This window comes from Triticum aestivum, chromosome 7D (assembly GCF_018294505.1).
Source record: "Triticum aestivum cultivar Chinese Spring chromosome 7D, IWGSC CS RefSeq v2.1, whole genome shotgun sequence".
Lineage (NCBI taxonomy): Eukaryota > Viridiplantae > Streptophyta > Magnoliopsida > Poales > Poaceae > Triticum > Triticum aestivum.
In genome coordinates this window covers 508,409,006-508,414,540 of record NC_057814.1, presented here as the reverse complement: position 1 = coordinate 508,414,540, position 5,535 = coordinate 508,409,006, and positions in this window count along the sequence as shown.

Genomic DNA, 5,535 nt, shown 5'->3' with positions numbered 1-5,535 from the left:
TTGAATGGAGGAGCAGTAAGCTGGTGCAGTTGCAAGCAAAGCGTCGTGGCGGGATCTACATGTGAAGCGGAGTACATGGCAGCCTCGGAGGCAGCACAGGAAGCAGTTTGGATGAAGGAGTTCATTACCGACCTAGGGGTGATTCCCAATGCGTCGGGCCCGATGACTCTCTTCTGTGACAACACTGGAGCTATTGCCCTTGCGAAGGAGCCCAGGTTTCACAGGAAGACCATGCATATCAAGCGTCGCTTCAACTCCATTCGTGAAAGTGTTCAAAATGGAGACATAGATATTTGTAAAGTACATACGGACCTGAATGTAGCAGATCCGTTGACTAAACCTCTCCCTAGGGCAAAACATGATCAACACCAGGACGCAATGGGTGTTCGATTCATCACAATGTAACTAGATTATTGACTCTAGTGCAAGTGGGAGACTGTTGGAAATATGCCCTAGAGGCAATAATAAATGGTTATTATTATATTTCTTTGTTCATGATAATTGTCTATTGTTCATGCTATAATTGTATTGTCCGGAAATCGTAATACATGTGTGAATACATAGACCACAACGTGTCCCTAGTAAGCCTCTAGTTGACTAGCTCGTTGATCAACAGATAGTCATGGTTTCCTGACTATGGACATTGGATGTCATTGATAACGGGATCACATCATTGGGCGAATGATGTGATGGACAAGACCCAATCCTAAGCATAGCATAAAAGATCGTGTAGTTTCGTTTGCTAGAGCTTTTCCAATGTCAAGTATCTTTTCCTTAGACCATGAGATCGTGCAACTCCCGGATACCGTAGGAGTGCTTTGGGTGTGCCAAACGTCACAACGTAACTGGGTGACTATAAAGGTGCACTACGGGTATCTCCGAAAGTGTCTGTTGGGTTGGCACGGATCGAGACTGGGATTTGTCACTCCGTGTGACGGAGAGGTATCTCTGGGCCCACTCGGTAATGCATCATCATAATGAGCTCAATGTGACTAAGGCGTTAGTCACGGGATCATGCATTGCGGTACGAGTAAAGAGACTTGCCGGTAACGAGATTGAACAAGGTATTGGGATACCGACGATCGAATCTCGGGCAAGTAACATACCGATTGACAAAGGGAATTGTATACGGGATTGACTGAATCCTCGACACCGTGGTTCATCCAATGAGATCATCGTGGAACATGTGGGAGCCAACATGGGTATCCAGATCCCGCTGTTGGTTATTGACCGGAGAGGCGTCTCGGTCATGTCTACATGTCTCCCGAACCCGTAGGGTCTACACACTTAAGGTTCGGTGACGCTAGGGTTGTAGAGATATATGTATGCGGAAACCCGAAAGTTGTTCGGAGTCCCGGATGAGATCCCGGATGTCACGAGAGGTTCCAAAATGGTCCGGAGGTGAAGAATTATATATAGGAAGTCAAGTATCGGCCACCAGGAAAGTTTCGGGGGTTACCGGTATTGTACCGGGACCACCGGAAGGGTCCCGGGGGTCCACCGGGTGGGGCCACCTATCCCGGAGGGCCCCGTGGGCTGAAGTGGGAAGGGAACCAGCCCCTAGTGGGCTGGGCGCCCCCCATGGGCCTCCCCCATGCGCCTAGGGTTGCAAACCCTAGGGTGGGGGGGGGCTTCCCACTTGCCTTGGGGGGCAAGGCACCCCCTTCCCCCCTTTGGCCGCCGCCCCCCACCCTACATGGGATCTGGCCGGCGCCCCCCTCCCAAGGGGCCTATATAAAGGGGGGGGAGGGAGGGCAGCAACCAACAGCCTTGGGCGCCTCCCTCTCCCCCTGCAACACCTCTCTCTCTCTCTCTCGTATTTGCTCGGCGAAGCCCTGGCGGCATCCCGCTACATCCACCACCACGCCGTCGTGCTGCTGGATCTCCATCAACCTCTCCTTCCCCCTTGCTGGATCAAGAAGGAGGAGACGTCGCTGCACCGTACGTGTTTTGAACGCGGAGGTGCCGTCCGTTCGGCACTCGGTCATCGGTGATTTGGATCACGGCGATTACGACTCCGTCATCCACGTTCATTGGAACGCTTCCGCTCGCGATCTACAAGGGTATGTAGATGCACTCCTTTCCCCTCGTTGCTAGTATACTCCATAGATGCATCTTGGTGAGCGTAGGAAAATTTTAAAATTATGCTACGATACCCTACAGCCGGCCCTCCGGCCGAACCTCGGGCCAACTGGGGCTACAAGCCGAAGCCCTTGTCAGCTGACGCCACCACCGCCATCAACCGGCTCCGGGTGCTGACGGACGCGGCAGGCCTCAGGGCGTCCGACCTGCTGGTCGCCTTCGTCGAGCACCGGGTTCTCCCGCTCCAAGGCCGGCCTCATCTGATCTGTCGGATGAGCGGGCACCGGGACCCGAGCCGGATGTGCACGAGGGACATGCCAACTGTCGAGGTCGCCCGCATGGTGAACAAGATCTCCGACCTCAAGCTATCGGAAGGGTCTTGGCGGTTCAGCATGTGGCCATACTCCCGGGCCAACCCGCCGCCTGCTGTAAGTTCTGCAACTCTTTCCTTTTTAGCATTTGTCTTGGTTTTGGTCTTGCCGTCTTGAATAGTCGGTCCTTTGAACACATATCTTCATGTCTCTGGCGATGGCCGCCATCGTAGGGCTGGGTATGCCGGACCGGGCGGCGAGCGATGTGGACGACCACGACTTGGGGGCGGCCGCCCTGGAGGACGACGCCCTAGGCGGCGGCGACGAAGCGGGCGCCTCTGAAGATGTAGGCGGCATCGAGACCTGGCCCGATGATGACAAAGATGAGGACGAGCCGCGCCATGCGCGAGGCGCCGACAGGGCGAACGTGGGCCCTTCCGCCGAGCCGGCTGCTCAAGGCGGCACGAGCAAGCGCAAACAAGGCGCCGCCTTGTTTGGCAGCGCGCCGAAGAAGACCAAGAACCCGACCGCCGCGACCAAGCGGAAGGAGGCCGTCGCGAAGGCGACCAAGTTTCAGAAGCTTCCGAAAGTGCCTCCTATGGTGTCGGCGTAAGTGTCTTTTCCTTGTGCCATCCTTTCTTGTCGATTCTATCTGAGCTTTTCTGCTTTATTTCCTTGACTTAGGGCTCCGCTCTCTCTTGAGAAGTTGGCCGCCGCCTCCGTCATTGGGTCGGCGGAGACTTCTGCCACCACCCGGCGAATCGACCCTGCAGCAGACCTCCGGGAGGCGCAGGAACGAAACGCGCGGGAGGCGCGCGAGGAGCGGGAAGCCGCCCGTAGGGAGAAGGCGGAGGCGGACAAGGCGGAGGCCACCGCGTTGAAGAAGCTGGCGGAGGCCGAGGCCGATGCCGCAGCGAAGAAGCTGGCTGAAGAAGCCGCGCATCGTCAGGCGCCGCTGTTCGTCGTTCCCTTGAACTCTGCGCCGCCACCACCAGAGTTCACGACGCTGACTGGGGGAGCCGGCGACGAACAACCGGTCATGGAGATGGGAGGCAACGACGTCGTCATGCCGGAGGTAGCCGTACCCCCGCCACTACCGTCTGCGGGAGCGCGGGACAAACAGCCGGCGGCCCCGCTAGTGCGACCGGCCGGAAATGAGCACTACAAAAAAATACACTTCCGTGATGATACGTGTTTGTCACAGTAGGTCGCATTTTTTGTCATGCATGTACATGCATGACAAATTTATGACAGAATCAAGATAGTCATACCTGTGCTGTCGTAGAAGTGTTCCATGACATTACCAAAATTATCATCATAGAAGTGTCCACTTCCATGACGATAAATCGCGCGTCATAGAAGTGCTTTCGTCAAGGGTGACTGACACGTGGCATCCACCGTAACGGAACGCCGTTAAGCTATCGGGTCGGGTTTTGGATCTGATAACCCGTTAACAGCCCCAACCAATGGGGATTTTCCACGTGTAAAATCATCATTGGCTGGAGGAGACATGCGTCAGGTCCGCGTTGGCACAGGTGTCACTCATCCAATGGGCGAGACGCGCCTATGATATGTTGACACATGGACCGGCCCATCAAGTTTAAATGGGCCGGCCCAACTGAAGGCCCACAAGATTTTGCGGACCATAATGGGCCGACCCAGCTAAAGGCCCACGAGATTTTGTGGACCATAATGGGCTGGCCCAGCTAAAGGCCCACAAGATTTTGCGGGCCATAATGGGCCGGCCCAGGTAAAGGCCCACAAGATTTTTGTGTGCCATAATGGGCCGGCCCAGGTAAAGGCCCACAAGATTCTTGCGGATCATAATGGGCCGGCCCAGCTAAAGGCCCACGAGATTTCGCCGACATTAATGGGTTGGCCCAACTGTAGGCCCACAAGATTTTGAGGACCCTAGTAGGCCGGCCCATTAATTGGCTGCCATGTTTTGGGCCAAATGTCGGCCCATATTTGATCCGGTCCATTAATGGCCTACCACGCTCCGGGCCTAATAGTGGCCCATATGAGATCCGGCCCATTAAAAGCCTACCACGTTCTGGGCCAAATTACGGCCCAGATCAGGTCCGGCCCTTTAAGAGGCTTTGGGCTCAATTATGGCCCATATCAGATTCGGCCCGTCAACTGGACACTATGCTTTTGGGACCACTTGCTAAAGGCCCACTTAGTAATTCGGCCTGATATTAGTTTTGGCCTGTTAAGGGCCCGTTTAACATTTCGGCCCTATATTAATTTCGGCCTGTTAAAAGCCCGTCATATAGTTGGGCCTAACTACGGCCCGGTTTGCATCCGGCCTGCTCGCAGCCGATATCTGATTGGGCCAAACAAGGACCGAGACAATTTTGGCCTGTTAGAAGCCCGTGATTTGATTCGCACAATCATGGGCCGGGGTTCATTTCGGGCTGCTGCCGGCCTGTGAGCTGTTCGGCACGTTTCAGGCCCAACCTACATCGTGATTGCATGATGGCCCGATTATGTACCGTAATTTTACGGTTTGGCCGGTTTACTGCGAAGACATGATATATATACAGTAAAATAACTGCAGCATCGTGAATAAGAAAAAACCTAGACTATACAATAAAGAAATTACGGCATATTACATCCACTGGGCATCAAAGTTCGCCACTATGATAATAAAGCACAAGCAGACAACAGATTACATACACTCTGCATCAAAGATCGCCACCAGTGCAAATAAACACACCGACAAAATAATATACAAAACCGACAGCACTTCAATAGAGTTCAAGAAAGGTTAGGCCTGCTGGGGAGCAGCATCGCAAGCAGCTGAGCAAGATGATGAGACTGCGATTGTTCAACACTTATATCTTCCTCACTCTGAAAGATAAACAAGCAGACAGATGACAAGTTTTGCACATAAAAGTATCAGTGCTGACAATTCATGACATTTCTTACTGACGAATAAAGTGACACAGTTTAAAATTGCATTAACACAATATGGTATTTTTCATGTCAAGACATGGCAGGAAATGACATTGTGAAGGAGTTGGCAGCTTCACGACACCACTGGATTACAGATCAAGAACTCATAAGTATCAATGGTTAGTGTGCTGTCAATTTATACCATTTCAGATTGGCAAATAAAGAGACGGTTTAAATAATAGTA